The sequence below is a fragment of the Ambystoma mexicanum genome, chromosome 11 (genome assembly GCF_040938575.1).
Source record: "Ambystoma mexicanum isolate Mex_15411 chromosome 11, UKY_AmexF1_1, whole genome shotgun sequence".
Taxonomy (NCBI): domain Eukaryota; kingdom Metazoa; phylum Chordata; class Amphibia; order Caudata; family Ambystomatidae; genus Ambystoma; species Ambystoma mexicanum.
The window spans coordinates 910,348,012-910,368,084 of NC_090934.1; positions in this window are offsets into that span (position 1 = coordinate 910,348,012).

The following is a 20,073-nucleotide window of genomic DNA, read 5'->3' on the forward strand; positions in this document are numbered from 1 at the left end:
TGCCATTAGACCCTATATCTATAGTCATTAGACTCTAGGCTTGCTACCTTTAGAATAATGTGTATTGTGATTAGAATATTGTGTACTAGCCTATCCACTACTGTATACTAGCCCAACTTGCCCACACCAGGTATACTAACTACCTCGAGTTGCCCACCAGTACAAAGCTACCTAACATTAAGGTGGCCACCCACCAGATTCAAATAATCACTCCCAGATCTGCTAGACTCATGTTGTTACACATAATAATGGCCTGCAGCCTGACGCTACAGAATACTAATGTCTGCACATGCATTTCTTGCCCTAGTGTGAATTCTATATCCTAGTGAACCTTGCCTGCACTTGCATTTTTAGCCCTAGTGTGAATACTGTATCTTGGTGAACCCTGCATGCACATGCATTTTTAGCCCTAGTGTGAATACTGTATCTTGGTGAACCCTGCATGCACATGCATTTTTAGCCCTAGTGTGAATACTGTATCTTGGTGAACCCTGCCTGCACATGCATTCTTAGCCCTAGTGTGAATTCTGTATCTAGGTGAGCCCTGTCTGCACATGCATCTCTAGCCCTAGTGTGAATTCTGTATCTAGGTGAGCCCTGTCTGCACATGCATCTCTAGCCCTAGTGTGAATTCTGTATCTAGGTGAGCCCTGTTGGACATGCATCTTTAGCCCTAGTGTGAATTCTGTATGTAGGTGAGCCCTGTCTGCACATGCATCTTTAGCCCTAGTGTGAATTCTGTATCTAGGTGAGCCCTGTCTGCACAGGCATTCTAACGCTAGCGTGAATTCTATAAGAGGTGAACTGTGACCACATATGCATCTTGCATCCTTGAATTTAACTAGCATGCCTCCCCTGCTTATTAATTGCATTGCATGCTCCCTGTTCCTCTTAATCACCATCATACTGTCCAACATGCTGCCTCAACATCCAACTACCACGTGCGTGACCTTTCCTAATCCCAATTCATCCAACTGCTTACCGCCAATGAGAAATGAGTCACCCTTAGTGCCACCAGCTAGCATCCCCTGCCCCACTATAGACAGAAACACTAGACTCAGAGCTAGATTAGCCAAAATCCACGAGCCACTTGCCCGCTCCGTGCCTACCATAAAGAGACCTAGCACCACTCCCACCAACCCTAACAACTTCAAACTTAAATCATCTCTGAAACACCATACAAAACATCCACCGCACCCCACTAACCAGAGAAATACTAAACCCATACAGAAGTTGTCAGCCCCTACTACCACTACACCCTTAATGAGCCCCCAAATCAAGGGAGCTCTAATCAACGCTAGATCTTTAGTAGCTCACGCAACCGAAATTGCAGACTTAATTATTAATGAGGACCTAGACCTTTTGCTATTACAGAGACTTGGCTCCATCCGGCAGCAGGCCCCATGCTTATGTTAGCAGTCCCTGAGAATTACACTATCTTGAGACAAGACCGACCTAACGCTAGAGGAGGTGGTGTTGCCATCATTCATAAATGCAGCCTTCCTATAAGAGTAGCTACCACCATCAGTGTCCCGTCCTGCGAACTACTCTCAGCCAAAGTTCCCATCACCAATACTCAAACCCTTGACATCCATGTGATTTATCGCCCTCCAGGCCCACTAGGCACATTCGATGAGAATCTTAACACTATCCTATCTACTAACCTAAAAAACTCTACACAGGCGCTCACCTTGGGAGACTTCAATATGGGTTTCAACGACCCCGAAGACCAAGCCGCCATCACCACGCTGAACACCCTGCCTGAATTAGGATTTATTCAAAGAAGCCTACAACCTACCCATGACAAGGGAAGAATACTTGACTGGGTGGCTGACTATAATTGCTTAGCTAACATTACTGACATCTCACCTCTAGCCTGGACCGACCACCACCTGGCATCATTCCTACTGTCCACCACTAGACCCCCTCCTATGCAGTCCAGTAGGGCCCCACCCACTCTCACGAGAAACAAAAAGAGCATCACGGTGGAGAGACTTATCCCCAACCTACTCCCTACACTAAACTCACTCCCTGACAACCTGGATCCTGAGAGCCTAGTTGAGGAATATAATAAAATTATATCCACTTCCTTGGACTTAATCGCCCCTCTCAAACTCAGGCCAAGCAAGCCCAAAACACACTTGAAAAACTGGTATACACCATTCCTCAAAAGCCTAAGACAGAAAAAAAGAAATTGTGAAACTATCTGGAAAAGAGACCCATCAGCAGCCAACAAAATCAAATTCACCAAACTAGCGGCCATGTATAAAAAAGAAATCATCTTAGCCAAACGTACTTCCTTTGACTCCCGTATCTCCCAAGCCAGTTCAAATATGAAGGAATTATTCTCTATTCTGAAAGAAGTGGAAACCCCCATAGCACCACCAGACACCTGCATTAAAGATAAGAACTGGTGCACTGACATCCAAAATGCCTTAGCCAACAAAATCGCCACGTTACAAAATAAAATATCCTGCAAAAAAGCATCTCTGAATAACCCTGACATGTCCAAGCTACCAGAGAAGCAGACTACTAGTGAACATACCCGCTTCAACTTTACAAAAGTGACCATCCTTGAAGTTGAAAAAATCATCTTGTCACTGAAGCCCTCTAACTGCCAGGGAGACCTATGTCCAGCACAGCTTATAAAAGACGCTGCCCGTGACCTCTCCCCATTTATCACAAAGCTAATCAATGCCTCCTTCTCCACTGGGTCCATCCCAACCAACCTAAAACAATCCTGGGTTCTACCTTTACTAAAAAAAACTACCCTTGACCCAGCTACCCCCACGAATTACAGACCCATAACAACGGTACCGTTCCTCCTGAAAATCCTGGACAAGGTAGCCTATGTTCAAATACAGAAGCACTTGGAAGAACACCACTTGCTAGGAGCCAGACAATCAGGCTTCCGACCCCAACATGGGACTGAGACAGCTCTCATCGACCTTAAAACACAGATTGATTTGCTCAGAGACAATGGCCAAGCAGCATTACTCCTCCTCCTCGACCTCTCTGCAGCATTTGACCTGGTCGACCATTTGGTCCTCTGCACTCACCTACACACGGCTGCCCATTTCTCCCCCGAGGCCATTACATGGATTAGATCCTTCCTCGATGGCAGAACCATGAGGGTTTTCTCGCCTATAGATGCTGCAGACCCTATACCCATCACCTATGGCGTACCTCAGGGCTCCTGTGTCCCCCCTACACTGTATAACATATTTACCAAGCCCCTTTTCGATGATCTGGATCATCTCGGTATCACCTACACTAACTATGCAGATGATACTCAGATCCTCCTTCCGCTTTCTGGAGATTATGGAAAGGATTTGGCCTTGGTGAATAGGGTTTACATCATCATCCAGGCATGGATGGCCACCCACGGTCTATGCCTGAATGATGATAAAACTGAACTCATCACCTTGGGTACTACGGCCAGCCTAAAGAAATTGAGCCCAGCCTACTCATCCTTCATGATTGATGGTAACACCATTAGAGTGGGACACGAAGTTAAAACACTGGGCTTCTACCTGGACTCCAACTTCTCCTTCAATAGACAAGTGAACTCACTAGCCTCCTCCACAGCTTACACGTGCAAATTGATCCGCACAGCCAAACCTTTCCTATCCGTCACCAGTTGCCTGACCTTGGCCAGAGCCCTCATACTATCCCGCTTAGACTACTGTAACGCGCTTTATCTGGGATCCTCCAAAGCCATTACTAGCAAGCTTCAAACCCTCCAGAATAATGCACTCAGAGCGGCCCTGGGCATCTCCAGAAGAGACCACATCACAGCACACAGCCAGCAGAACAACTGGACCCCTATCAAAGACAAAATCTCCCTTAAAACTGCTTCACTTACCCACAAGTCCCTTAATAACGTGGCCCCCATCTACCTGATCGACAGATTTCACAGACTGACATCGCTCTAGACCGACAAGGTTAGCATACAGAGATTGCCTCTCCGTCCCTAATTACAAACGCTCTACCATAGGCGGTAACAGCTTCCCAGTGAAAGCGGCGAAACTGTGGAACTCCCTACCACCCACTCTTAGAATGGATTTACCTTACCAAAACTTCCGCTCCAAGATGATATCCTGGCTGAAGACAGCCGCTATCTAAACATACTGAGCCAGGACGCCTTTCCTTCCTTATCCAGACACACAATTGTTAACTGTATATATGTACTACTGTGTATATGCCATGTATGGGAATAGTTTCTTACCTGTAACTCCATTTCTCCAGCATTGGTATCTTTCATGGATTCTCATGCTTAGAATATTCCCCGTCGTCAGACTGGGATCCTCGGTACACATATATAGCCTTTTCCTATAGGAAAAACTTCGACACTTTTGTGTCCTATCTACGTCCTTTTAGGACCCGCCTACGCATGCTCCGTAGGCCGTCCCAGTATAAGAGGCCCGCCCCCGCGGCTCCCCTTCAGATTTCGGCCCCTCCAAAGTAGGAAGGGTTAAACTTATCAAGCAAATACATTGCATTCCGGGGAGGCTGGCCGGCGCATGTGAATCCATGAAAGATACCAATGCTGGAGAAATGGAGTTACAGGTAAGAAACTATTCCCTTCTCCAGCATTGGATCTTTCATGGATTCACATGCTTAGAATAGATTGTATAGCAGTAACACCTGACACGGCGGTGAGAATGTAATGTAATATACCCTCACCATAATACACAATGCATATGTACAGCAGGGATAAGTTTACTCATATAACCTTACCCACATAAAGTATACTGTCATCAAAAGGTAGAAACAGACCCTCCACAGCGTGGAGCTTACCTTACTGAAACAGATGGCGCAGGACAGCTCTTCCCATCTGCACTTCGTCCGCATGCTGCCTGGCAAGGCAGTAGTGGCGGGTAAACGTGTGGGGCACTGACCATTCCGCAGCCTGGCATATGTCCATTAGCGGAATTCCTGCCCATAATGCTGCTGAGGAGGAAAAAAGAGAGGAAGGCCAACGTATAGTAAAGACCATCAAAACGAGAGAAGCCAGATTAGTCTCCACTGACGCTGAAATAGCGGAATGCTTTGCAGACTTCTATGAAGGACTCTATGCGCCTCCCACCGATACACCGAATAGCTCCATACTAGACGACTTCAAACTACCCTTCCTCACCGTGGAACAGGCTGAGTCCCTGGACGGTAAAATGACGGAAGAGGAGATCTTGACAGCCATGACACAACTCCAGGCCGGCAAAACCCTAGGCCCCAATGGCTTCCCGGTTGATATTTGGAAACGTCTGAGCCATTTAGAATTACCTATGCACCTACTCAATCTGTTTGAAGACTCCTTATTGAAAGGCGTACTCCCGCCAGACCTCCGAAAAGCCACGATAATCGTGATCCCAAAAGAAAACAAACCTCCGGAAGAATGCGGCTCCTACAGGCCCATATCACTAATAAATACGGAAGCGAAAATACTGCCCAAGGTACTGGCGAACAGACTCCAAATGGTCATCACGGAGCTGATCCACCCGGACCAATGCAGCTTCATACCCCAGAGGTCAACCAGAATGAATATCCGAAGGCTGCATCTGGCCTTGGAAAGAGCGCCTACCCTGCAACAATCAGCGGCACTGCTGGCCATAGACTTCGAAAAGGCCTTTGATTCGGTGTACTGGGAGGCACTGTGGGCAATTATGAAGAAAATGAACTTTGGTGAACCATTTATAAAATGGGTCCAGCTTCTTTATAAGGATCCCCTGGCAGAGGTGAAGGTGAATGGTTGGCTCTCGCTTGTCTTCCTATTGGGAAAAGGCACCAGGCAGGGATGTCCCCTCTCGGCAATGCTGTTTGCCCTAATAATCGAGCCACTGGCAGTCATCCTACGAAACACAGACACATGGTCAGGCTTTCGATGGAACTTGGAATGGGAGGACAAGATATCCCTCTATGCAGATGATCTCCTGATATACTTAGGTGACCCGGCGATCTCAGGCCCCATAGTCACTGCTATCCTAAGAAACTACGGAACCTTTAACGGCCTCAGGGTGAACTGGCTCAAATCGGTGCTCTTCCCTGTGAAGGGTGTGAACTGTATACAACCACAAGGCTCCCCCTACCAGATTGAGCTTACACAATTCAGATATTTAGGCATCATCATCACCAACGCCCTTGACACTTATATACCCCAAAACCTATACCCAATAATGAGGAAATTCGAACAAGATGTGGCTCACTGGGAGGCACTACCACTGACAGTATTAGGCAGAGCAGCGCTCTTCAAGATGTTAACCCTACCCCGATTCCTATACATCCTTCAAAATGCCCCCCTTCATATCTCCGCCGAGGAATTCCGCAAAATAGATGGAACAACACGCAGGCTGCTGTGGGGAAGGAAACACCCGAGGATAGCCCTCAAAACCCTGCAACGCTCAGTCTGGGAAGGGGGGATAGGTCTCCCCAACATCCAAGTTTACTATTGGGCTGCCCAAATGGCAACAGTCAATGACATTCTACATGGCAATCCCAGACTCCCGCATATACGAGCAGAAATAAATGCCCGGCAAGATATGTCCCCTCTCGAAAGTCTTGATGGGAGACAATGTCGCCCTCCTGAGCGCTCGATAGTGGCACAGACAACACAAATATGGAAAGACTCTCACAAACATATTGGTTGGGATAAGAAAATCACCCCAGTCCAGCCTATTTGGAACAACGCCCATCTCACAGGTCTCAGTAGACTCCCGAAATGGCCCAGCTGGGCCGCAGGTCGATATACACACTCTACAACAAATATTTGTGAATAATCAGTTCATTCCATTTATCGAGTTCTCTACTCAATATGCCCTCCCAGTTACTGAATGCTATCACTACGGGCAGTTACACCATGCCCTCTCAACCCAAAGGGACCAATTGACAGACATGCCGGAATGCACGCCTATAGAGCGAAACATAGTTGTAGACAGGGTGGAAAACAAAATCACTTCCACCATGTATAATGCCATTTGCGCTTTTGCCACGACAGAACTATCGAACCTAAAGCTGAAATGGGAGGGAGATGTCGGCCCGATACTTCCTGAGGATTGGATTTCGGCCCTGATGCACCCCAGGGATGTAGCAATCTCGGCCAGAATCAGACTTATCCAACTAAAGATCCTCCACAGAATATACTACCCGCGCCTAACATTGTATAACTGGGGGAAAGCAACCAATCCCAAATGTCTGCGCTGTAGACAAGAAGATGGCACCTTCCACCACATCCTATGGCAGTGCATGCATATACAATACTTTTGGAGGAAATGTACCGAAAGACTATCGAGGGTCATAGGACGCCCGATACCTAATGACCCCAAACTATTCCTCTTGGGTATTGAAGAGGAAGGAGAACTATCCCGCTTCGAAAGACTACTGCTGTCAACATCCGCAGGGATTGCCAAACGTAACATTGCACAATTGTGGGGGTCTGAAATCTGTCCAAGCTATGACCAATGGTCCACGGACGTGGATGCGGTCAGTCTGATGGCACGTCGAATATACCAAGCGAGGGGCTGCCCTGGCAAAGCGGATAAAATATGGGGAAAATGGGAACAAATACTATGAGCAAGCGATGCTTGGGCGAATGAACGGCATTACGTAGCCTTGCCATCAAGCCAAGACTTTAATACAAAGAATTGCCTCGCCATCAACCGGTTGTGAAGCCGAACGATAATACAACTGGTTTTGTATATATGTGTCTATCCACAATAGATGTGCGTGTGCGCCCGGACGAATCTCAATTTCCATGCGCATTGCCCCCCCTTTTCATATGTATGCAATTTATGTTTTAGTGTTGTGTTCAATTTTGTTCTTTATTTTCTTTGTCTTGATTGGATATTGTTTGTTTTGTATGCATGTACAAAAACCCAATAAAACTTGTTATTAAAAAAAAAAAGAAGGGTTCAAAAAGTGAAGCAAAGAACTACAGGCCGATTGGATGTTATAGGGAAGCTATTCTGATCACTAATTCTGGATGAACTACAAGAATGGCAAAAAGAAGCAAAAACGGCAGATCCGTTCCAATCTGGATTTGAAAAGAACCTGGGAACATCTATCAATATCATGATGATAAGTATCTTTTTTTTTTTGATAACACATTTTATTGGTATTTAAAACAAATTAAACAAATAAACAAACAATACACGAAATAAACAAACAATACACGCATGGGAGATGGTCAATGACCGTCTCCCATCGATATACACATATATTGCAACTTGGGTCGAATTATCCCAACACGGGTACCACATTTCTTTCCCCTGTTTTGCAAGCACCGTGGGCATCAGGGGGGTGCTTTAACATGTCTCGGTGTCCATATGTCCAACAGTAGCCCTCATTGGGCGTCTTCCCATTTCTGCCACACTTTTTGTGCTTTAGCCGGGCATCCTCTGGCCGAGTATACCCTGTGCTCCATTGCAACACAAACATTGACATCTGTCCTCCACTGTTCATAACTCGGTGTCTGATCTGATCCCTATTTTTGGGCGATATTCCTTTTCATAATAGCAGTAGTGGTGAACAAGAACAGTTTTTCATATCTAGATAGATCAATTTCATCGTCCATTCCAAACAGTAATAACTTAGGGTCTCTAGGAATCGTTTTGCCCATGACTCTAGAGAGTTCCTCACAACAAGCCTCCCAGAATAGTTGGATGCATGTGCACTCTCACAGGATGTGGAAGAAGGTGCCTTCCTCTGTTTTGCATCACAGGCAGTTCGGATCATTTATCCTTCCCCATTTGTATAGGGTAACCCTGGGGTAGTATACTCTATGTAATATCTTGAGCTGAATCAGCCTGAGCCTTGAGGATATGGCTGTCTCCCTGGGGAACATTAGTGCCATAACCCATTCCTCCGGCAGTATAGCGCCCACGTCCGACTCCCATTTAGTCCGTAGCGACAGCAGATCTGCCGTGCCAAAGGAAGTTATGGCACTGTACAGAACTGATGTCACTTTGTGGGTGATTTTTTTGTGGGTGATTTTTTCTATGGGGGTGTAGTCCGGCAGAGAGGTCACTTCGGGGAGGATGTCGTGCAGTGCATGTTGGAGTTGAGTATAGTGATAGTGTTCAGTCTGGGGAAAGCTTTGTGCCAGCTCTGTGAATGGGACTATATTGTCTTCTCTTACAACATCACCCAAAGTGAGCAAACCATGCTGGGACCAGTTCGACCATCATGGGAGTTTGTATACACCGGGGAGGTTTCTGTTATTCCATAATGGCTGCGCTTGCGACAGTTTGTCGCCCCAGCCCACAAATTTATGTGCGTCTGTCCAGATTTGCGTTATGTGTGCACGCATGTTGAGAGTTTGTTCGGGCCCTTTTCTTATAGAGGTACTGCATGATGGGTTTCTCCGGAGTGTTGGCTTCTAATAATCTATTATGTGGCGCAGCTGTGTCCCTGTGTAGTTGGTCATTCACTTTCGTCAATTGGCTGGCCCAGTAGTACGTCTGCATTCGGGGCAGCCCTATTCCGCCCTCCCATACGGATCTTTGGAGCGTGGCGAGTGCTATGCGCGAGTGGCCATCATTCCATAACAATCTTCGAAGTGTTTGATCTATTTTTCTGAATATGTTCGGGGGGATGTATAGTGGGGCATTCTGTAATATATATAAGAGTCGGGGCAGGGCCATCATTTTGAAAAGCGCTGCTCTACCTAATTGTGTCAGAGGAAGGGATGACCAGTGTCGGGTGTCCTCCGCGAATCTTGTCATTACTGGGTACAGGTTTCTGGGAACATAATCGTTCAGATTGTTTGTTATTATTATACCTAGGTATTTGAATTGTTCCCTTACAACCTGGTAGGGGCATTGGGGCGGAATCGATTCATCCTCTTGCCTAAGTGGGAACAAAGTAGATTTAGCCCAGTTAACCCTTAGGCTGCTAAAAGAGCCATATTTCTGGAGTACGTTGGTCACTATATGGCAGGATCTGACCGGATCATGCAGGTATACCAGCAAATCATCTGCATATAAGGACACTTTGTCCTCCCAGACTTCCGACCATCGGAATCCCCTCCATGTTTCATTGGTTCGTAACAGTATCGCGAGCGGTTCGATCACTATCGCAAATATAGCTGACAGTGGGCATCCTTGTCTGGTCCCTTTACCAATTTCGAAGGGGTTTGATACGTGACCATTTACTTTTGTGACAGCTAGTGGAGATTTATACAATAATTTAACCCAACTCATGAATTGGGGCCCAAACCCCATTCTACGCATTATTTCCCAGACCGCCTCCCACCTGACTGAATCAAACACTTTTTCAAAGTCCACTGCCAGCAGGGCTAGTGGCCCCTGGATGGTGGTCGCATTTTCCATCGCGGTGAACAGTCGATGTATGTTCATCCGCGTGGATCTTTGCGGCATGAAACCACATTGATCTGGATGTATTAAGAAGGGTATGACTTGCTGGAGCCTGTTGGCTAGTGTTTTCGCTAGGATTTTGGTTTCAGTGTTAATGAGGGAAATAGGTCTATACGAACTGCATCTATCTGGGGGCTTGTCTGTTTTAGGTATTACCACTATGGTGGCCTGTCTCAGGTCTTGTGGGAGGGACCTTTCGCTGCGAGAGGTTTCATACATTCTCAGTAAGTGTGGTGTAATCAGGTTTGTGCCTATTTTCTTCCACACCTCAACGGGAAAACCGTTGGGTCCTGGGGTTTTCCCGGCTTGGAGATCCGCCATGGCTGCAGAGAGTTCATCCTCCGTCATGTCATTTTCTAGCAGGGTTTTTTGATCGGGTGTCAAAGAGGGGCGGGTAATATCTGATATGGCTGTGGTTTCAATGGGGGAGGTTGGTGCTTTATAAAGTTCCTTATAGTAAGCTACGAACCATTCCGCTATGTCCCGGTCCGCCGTTATTAGTGTGCCCTCCTGCGATCTAATCGCTCTGACATGTCAGAGCCCCTCATCTCGCTTCTCTAGCCATGCCAGCATTCTACTCGCTTTATCCCCGGTCTCGTATACTCTGGCACGCATCGCTGTGTGTGCCTGTTTGGCATTGTCCAGGGCGACATTCTGTAGCTGTTTTTGTGCTAGCTGTAACTCACGGTGAGTTTCTGTTAGGCCCTGGGATAGGTGAGCCATCTCTGCCCCTTGCACTCGCGCCTCGGCTGCCCATATTGATGTAATCTGTTTCCTTTTATGGGATATGAGTTCCCCCCTCAGTACTGGTTTATATGCCTCCCACAGTGTTACAGGGCTGTCCACGGAGGTTGTATTCAATTCAAAATACAATTCTGTGGCGTTTTGGGCGTGCTCAACTAAATCCGGAAAGCCCAGGTAATAATTATTTAGTCTCCAAGTGGGTGGGGGTACCGGTCTGTGGGTATTAAGCTCTAACAGGAGCGGGGAGTGATCTGATATGCCTCTGGGTAGAAGCTGCACATCAATTGCTTGATGTAGTTCGGATGCCGGGAGAAAGAAATAATCAAGTCTTGACAGCGAGGCATGTTCTCCGGAGAGAAAAGAGTATTCTCTTGTGCCGGGGTGTAGATGTCTCCATACATCCTTTAGACCCATTGCGTCAACAAATGTGGCCAACTTGGTATGTGTGGAGGGATTTCTCGAGCGGTTATGCGTGCGATCAAGCTCCAAATTCATGACTTCGTTAAAGTCTCCCCCCACCACCATCAAGTTTGAGGGATCTGCTGCTATTGTGGGCGTTATGTCATTAAGTAGTGCGGTAAGTAAGGTAGGTGGCGCGTATATGGCTAGCATGGATATGGACCGCTCCCAGAGGGTCCCTGTTACATGAACAAATCTACCCCCTGTGTCCTGTGTGACGGATAGCAGACTCAGTGGAAGTCGTTTGTGTATTAGAATCAATACGCCCCGGGCTCCCATGAGAGAAGCTGAGTGTATCGCAATTCGGTAGTTGGTTCGCTTAAAGAGGTTGCAGTTCGTGCCTGCCAAGTGCATTTCTGTCAGAAAAGCTACATCGGGTGCATATCGAGTCAGGTATTGTAGTACAAGGCGCCTCTTAATACTGCTGCCCAGCCCATTCACATTCCAGGTCATTAACTTAATGGATTTGGTCTTACTTTCATTGGTATATTCTGTCATGTTGGTTGGGAATTGGGGGTGCCGAGTAATGCTGCATGTGTGCCGGGATGGTGACCTCTTTCTGCCCGATGGGAGCCAGACCCTAGACCAAAGCGTGCAACAATCCTAATACAGTCAATTAAACAGGCCAAATTCTGTCACAAAACCAAACTCCCCTACCCCCTCCCCATACTCCACCCCAACTTGAAGTACCTGTCGCCCGAACATTAGTCCGAGTTTGACTAGGGTCTACTCAGACTGAACAATTAATATTAAACTAAAGAAGTTGGGGGGGGGGTGCGCGCTGTAACTTTACCCCAAGTGCGATGACGGTACGCTCCCGCTAGCGGCATTGTGGAAGGTGTGAACGCCTTACGAAAGTTACTGTGGCTTCACTCTGCACATTCCACGTTATAGTTCAGCATCTGCACATCGGATCCGGATCCTCGTCGGAGAATTAAGCAATGTCAGTCCCCCTATTCCGCGAGCCGGTTCGGTGAGGGTGGTTGGGCCGGGATCGGACGCTGGTCCGCTGGTGATCTAGGGTTTCTGCCCCTGTTGGCACGGGGAGTCGACCAATCCCCCTCAATGTGCTGTTCAGCCCATCCCCAGGCTTCCTTAGGATCACTAAAATGGACCGTTGTGCCGTTATGATAGATTTTTAGTTGGGCGGGAAAGAGCAGGCCGTATTTGACTCCTAAGACTTGAAGTTGTCTCTTAAGCTTTTCAAAAGATTGCCTCGCCCTCTGCACTTCCCTCGTGTAGTCAGGAAAGAAGTCTACTTTAGAGTTATTGTAGGTGATTGTGCCTTTGGTTCGTGCAAGGTGCAGCAGTGTGTCACGGTCCCGGAAGTTTAGCAGTTTTGCGATCACCGTTCGTGGGGGAGCGCCGGGCACGGGTTTGCCTGTGGGGATTCGGTGTGCCCTTTCTATAGAAAAGAATTTAGAGAAGGATTGCTGGTCGTACATATCCATCAGCCACTGCTCCAGGAAGAGCTCCATACAAGGGCCCTCGGCTTTCTCGGGAATGCCGAGGATTCGAATGTTGTTGCGCCTGGATCTGCCCTCTCCCTCTTCAACTCTGGCCTCCAGGATCTTAAATTTGGCAAAGACTCCTTGGATTTGTTGTTGCACAGTGTGTAGCCCGTCCTCCGTGTTGGAGATTCGCTGTTCCGCTTCTCCGGTTCGTGCTGAGAGCTTCTGCAGGTTGTGTTGGAGGAGGGATACCTCCAGGCTTATACTATCCATCTTCTGCTCCGTTGAGGAGCGGGAGTCCGCTATCGCTGCCATAATGTCTCTTAGGGAGAGCGTGGGCGCAGGGTCCACCTCTTCGGCGGGCAACTGTAGAAGCTCAGGGGGTTGTGATGGGGGGATCGTGTACTGGTCGATCCTGTTCTGCACAGTGGGCCTCCTGGTTTTGTCCTTCCCCATGCTTGCCGCTATGCCTCGCGGGCATGCTTTTATGTCCCAAGCCTTGTCCGGTCGCTCGAGGGGGTGACTTCCTAGGATTGTTGCCCAGTTCGGTATACAGTTAGTGACACTGTGATAGTGTTGGGAAGCCACCTCGTTCCGTGACAAAAGGGGGGGGGAATCCGACAGAGCAGTGCCCCCTTTATTGCAGGGTGCCGAACGGTGATAGTCCCTAGGTCGGAGCCCGGTGTCCACTTGAGTGAGGCAGGGAGGGTACTTGTGGAGGGTTTTGCCCGCAGCAATATGCCACGTACGACGGTGGGTCCCACAAACGTCCGCCACGTAGGTGGTAGTGGCAGTAGTTCAACTTGGAGGGAGTTGGCTGCGCAGCTGTGTCCCTGCTCGCCCCGGGTACAGTGATCACCCGGTCGTATTGAATTCTTGTGTGGGGATCAGGTGGTTGGTTCGCCTTGGAGAACGGTATGTCCACGGGTGGGCTGTGCCTCCTGTATCTCCAGCGCATGTGTGCCGGTAGCCGGGACCAAGTTGGGCGATCGTGCGAGTCTTTATTTGCAGCGAGCCTCAGAGCGGGGAAGCCCAGCACCGTGTGCGGCATCTACAGGATAGAGGGGCCGCTGGGGCGTGTTTCGTGCAGGGAACTCCAGCGCTGGCACTCACCGGTGGGGCGGACCTCTCCGCTCACGGGTCGCCGCGGCGGTGGTCGGCTGGATCTCTCCTGTCCCTTCTCCCAGTCCGCCGGTCCGGGGCACTGCTGGGCTCCGCCTCCACTCCTTTCCTCCACCGCTCCTTCGACGAAGGGCGCCCAGGTCCTCGCCACCGGCACGGATCGGCCGGGTGTCCACTCGCCTCTGGCACCGCGGCGTCCCTCGGTGGAATCAGGCTGTTGGTATCGGGGGCCGCTCCGCTTCACTGTTGGTTCGCGCCCATGGCTCCGGCGGCCATCTTGGGTGACTGATGCGTTGTTTCGGAGCTGCCTTCACACGCTCCTATTTCTGCTGCCTGGGTGCGTTACGAGCTGATTCTGGACACGAGTGTGCCTCAGGGCATCATACACCGGTAGGTGTATTTTGGGGGTCGGCGGATGTCGGCAAACAGGCGTTCGGATCAGGATGTTATCCGCGGCGACGGGAGCTTCTCAGGCGTACGTCTACCGCATCTCGCTGTTGGCCACTCCCCCCGATGATAAGTATCTTGAAGGCAAGAGCTTGGGAAGGCAAATTACCAACATTCATAGCTTCTATAGACCTAGTGCAAGCTTTTGATCGGGTAAATAGAAAAAGATTGTGGAAGAAATTAGAAAGAAAAAATGCCCCCCTTCCATAATAGCACCAATCAGAGCCCTACATAGTGAAACCACATTGAGAGTGAGGCTAAATGGGGCAGGCCTTCTGTCAAAAGCAATAAAGACAACAAGAGGGGTTAAGCAGGGCTGCCCATTGGGCCCAGCCTTGTACAAAGCCTATATGGCCGACATAGTGGATTCAGAAAATGACACCCGTTCTTTTCCTCCTAAAATAGGTGAATCCAAAGTTACAAGGCTGCTCTACACCGATGATATAATCTTGTTGGACTAAACAGCCATCGGTCTACAACGTCAATCAGACAGCCTGTCAGCCTACCTAAAACAAACGGTTTGGACATCAACACAAACAAAACGAAGATTATGATCATCGAAAAGCCAAAAATAACAACGAAAAAACATCATTGGTTCATAAATTCAGAGAAATTGGAAACAGTAGAAAGCTTTACATATCTTGGAGTAAAAATCTGCCACAGCAAAATTGAAATTTCCATGCAAGAACATCTTTTCGCAAAGACGAAAACCCTTGCAGCCCAAGCTCTGACTTTGGACAGAAAATATAGTAAGTGTTCGCTTCTTCCGGCGATAAACTTCTATAAAACAAAAGCCATGCCGGCGATAACATACGGAGCCAAAGCGATGCTACAACTTCCTGCCACACTGTGGGATAGCCTTGAGGGCCTATTTTGGCAAAAAAAGTACTGAAGCTGCCTAATTCGACACCTATAGCAGTAATCAGACGAGAGTTAAGTCTGTCATCAATGAAATATGTGATTGAAAGAAACAGTCTACTATTCTTGGGAAAAATACTGAGAATTCCTCGCCCACAAATTTTAGACATCATTCACAGAGAATTGGAAAGCGAAAAGACCCAGATGCTGACCGCCTGGTACAAAAAACAACTTGACCTGGCAGGAAAAATTGGGTGTTCAGAGTGGGACATCGAAAGAATCCCTGGAAAAATCAAAGATAGACTGAAAACTCAAGATTGGATCGATACATTGAATAAGACAAGTGAATATATATCCTCATCACATCTGACATTTAACACACAAAAAATAGACAAAATGAGAATTTACCTAAAGAAATTTCCGAATAAACACTTGCGATCGACCTTCTTAAGAGCACGTCTGAACGTCCTAAAGACAAATTAAGTTTTATTTCTCCGAAAACAAGCTGAAAACAACAAATGTCGTTACTGCTCAGACACACAAAATACCGAGACAGTGCGACATCTACTTCTTCTCTGCCCAGGAACAGATAAATTAAGAACAATCTATCTTTGGCCACACTGATTTAAACATCAGACGACAACTGACGAGGTTTGGTGGAACCAGATGATGAGCGGAGACTCCACATCGCTGACACTAGCGACAGCCAAATTCTTGCACGAATTGGATTTAGTCAGAAAGGCCGCAGATTAATATCTAAGTGAAGAGGGCAGAGTATCGTAAGGATGTATTTCTTAGTTATAAAAGGAAACAGGACAACAAAGGACAACAAGCACTACGTTTGTAAAAATTGTTAATCACGATTAAATACAAATAAAAAAAAAGAAAAGAAAAAAAATGTTTTTTTTCATATTGTTGTGTGGCATACAACTACTGACATTGGAAGTAACCGTGGTAATTTTTTATCTTACATTTAGCTTTTTCTAATTCATTGAGAACAAAATGTTGAGTGGTAAAACTGCATCATGCTAAACCTGAATAATGTACATTCTGGAAGTGAAACATGTGAACATTTGATTCTGCAATACTGTTGTCAGAAAAAAATTAAAAATAAGTTGAACAGCAAGTGTACATTTTGCCAGGTGGTGTGTGTGTTATGCACATTTGCATGATGCATGCATGTGTGTGTGTGTGCATGTATGTGTGCATGTGTGTTATGCACATGCATGTACATGTGTGATGCACATGTGGTTGCATGCATGTGTAAGTGTATGTCTGTGATGCATGAGTGTGTGTGTGCTTGAGTGTGTGATGCACATGTGTGTGTGAGTGTGTGTGCATGTGTGTGTATGCATGTGTGTGGTGCACATGTGTGTGTGCGTGTGTGCTTGAGTGTGCGTGTGTGTGTGTGTGTGTATGTATGTGTGTAAAGCACATATAATATACATGTTTGTAGAATTGGACAAGATATCACCTAAAGACTTAACAAACCTGGAATCTAAATGATGTTTGGGGTGTGGAATCTGTGGCTTTTTAAAAACATTTTGAAAACAAAACATGTTGAAATCAAGATTTGAGCCTGTTGAAAGGGTGTGAAAGTTTCTTTATCCTCATAGATAATCTGAAGAAACTGACATTGAAAGGTATGCACTTTGTAACAGGAATGCATTTTCCAATAACATGGAATCTGTCGTTACCAGTCTTCTCTCAAATAATCCAGAGGTCACATTGTCCATCAGTCCAATGGCTCTCTGTGCTATGCTTCTGATAATCACAGTACTTAATTCGTTTCCCAATTTGACTTGTTGAATAATGTCAAATATTTTGGCAGGGAGTCTCTCTAAACATTCAAGACAACAATCTATTATGTCATTTCCAAGTATTTTCTCACGTGTGTTCATGAAAGAAATACTCTTAAGGGTAGTGGATGTTGTTGCATCTAATGCTGATGTGGGCGTTCTGCTCAAAGCTTATTTTCAATGTACTTTTCTGTATCTTTTCTTAGACATCCATTCAAGAACATACAAATAAGTGGAACATATCTATTTCAGGATCAAAATTAACTTACAGTCATTGGCCTGGATCAGACCCTTCAAGCCCCTTCTTCAGACTCCCCACACAGAGTACACAATGCAGGAAAATGTCCTCAGACTTGGGGATAGTAAAGACGAGGCTCCTCTTTTGCACTTGCCTGTTTTTCCAAAACGTGAGAGAGAAACTCTCACCAGTAGCGGATGCTGTATAGATCCAACAGGGGCACAACTGGACTATGGATGGCATGTTGAAATGGATGTATACGTTTTGGCCGTGGCACAATTGGTCGCGGTCATATTGACTGTGGTCAATTTGGCCGGGAATGCAATTTTGCTGTGAACAAAAACGACCCTAGTTAACCCCCCAACCCACAACTTACCTTTTCACCGCCAGTGCACCTTCTTGACCTGCGGCAGCGGATCTGTAACCCCTACGCGGGTCAGATCCGACGATGCAGGGTCCGCATTTCTTTTTTTTGGTCCCCCGCCTCCAGACATCCGGAAGCGGGGCACACCGCCGCAGGAAATCACTACCAAACATGGGGAGCAGTGGACACCCCCGCAATCCTCGCTCCCCATGTTTGGTAGTGATGACCTTTCAAAACGGCCAGATGGTACTGGCCATATTCGGCCAGTTGTACCATACGTTCAATTTGAAACAACCATTTTGGGTAATACTGTTGAACTGAGGTAAACAACACATTGACAAGTGAAAACTTACCCAAGGAATAACACCATAGACATAAACAGAGTTCTTAACATTAACGTTTTTTTTCTTTTAAGCAAAGTCAAAATGGTATTTGCTTCTGCAGACACCAATAAGAATTGACCACCATTATAAACCAAGAAAGCAGTTATTCTGATTACAATAAACATATAAATGCCCTATAATGCATCACTGTTGCCTGGTACACACCGTTACAAGAAAACCAGACTCGACTAATCATTATTAAACCACCTGATCACATGTACCCCATTAGAAATGTTTTAAACCCTATGGCTTTCCATACAATTTATCTAGAATTGTGTGGTGTACAATGTAACATATCAAGTATTTATTTTTAAACATGGCTCGGGGGGGGGGGGGGGGGAAATCCCCTCCAAATCCTCCAGAGTCCTTTCAAACTGGTTCACTTCACTGCCTCGCTTTCACTTATTTGCAGGAAAATATTTCTATCCCACTGCTTAAAAAGTTCACTGGCCTCCAATATGTATTATTATGCTTTTGTTTGTATTTGTATTGTTTAATTATAAAGCGCTTGTACACAAAACCAGTGCTTTAAAGCGCTCCAAGACGGGAGGACAACATGGGATACAATAATTCATAAGGCCTTGGAAATTTCAGAATGATATACAGTAATAATACGCATGCTAGGCCTGATGACATTTCTGCTAATTCAAGTGTGTTAACATGTAGTCCGGGGGCAGGGCATAAGAAACTGACAATGATGCAAATGCCAGACCTGCAGTTAGGATATGAGGAATTGCGCCTGGTCCAGGAGGGCTGGGTTAGTGCAGAGGGTTGGCTCTTAGGGAAGTGCGTAGTGCTGCAAGTAGTGCGGGGGCCCATAGGCAAGTGCAGGGACTGGTGTGGGTGCCTGGGACCTGTAAGGTTCTGAGGTGAGCCAGGTGACCACTCAGCAAGCTGAGCAGAAGGAAGGGAATAGTTTCTTACCTGTAACTCCATTTCTCCAGCATTGGTATCTTTCATGGATTCACATGCTTAGAATATTCCCCGTCGTCAGACTGGGACCCTCGGTACACACATATATAGCCTTTTCCTATAGGAAAACGTCCGACACTTTTGTGTCCTATCTATGTCCTTTTAGGACCCACCTACGCATGCTCCGTAGGCCGTCCCAGTATAAGAGGCCCGCCCCCGCGGCTCCCCTTCAGATTTCGGCCCCTCCAAAGTAGGAAGGGTTAAACGTATCAAGCAAATACATTGCATTCCGGGGAGGTTGGCGGGCGCATGTGAATCCATGAAAGATACCAATGCTGGAGAAATGGAGTTAGAGGTAAGAAACTATTCCCTTCTCCAGCATTGGATCTTTCATGGATTCACATGCTTAGAATAGATTGTATAGCAGTAACACCTGAAACGGCGGTGAGAATGTAATGTAATATACCCTCACCATAATACACAATGCCTATGTACAGCAGGAATAAGTTTACTCATATAACCTTACCCACATAAAGTATACTGTCATCAAAAGATAGAAACAGACCCTCCACAGCGTGGAGCTTACCTTACTGAAACAGATGGCGCAGGACAGCTCTTCCCATCTGCACTTCGTCCGCATGCTGCCTGGCAAGGCAGTAGTGGCGGGTAAACGTGTGGGGCACTGACCATGCCGCAGCCTGGCATATGTCCATTAGCGGAATTCCTGCCCATAATGCTGCTGAGGAGGACGTTGATCTGGTAGAATGGGCTCTAGGATGCCCTTGCAGCGGCCTTCCGGCCTTGGAGTGGCAAAACGCAATCGTCGATGAGACCCATCGAGCCAATCCTTGTTTAGAGATTGCTTTTCCCCTCGTCGACAGACCATATGCGATGAACAGTTGTCGAGTAGACCTGAGTTCCTGTGTACG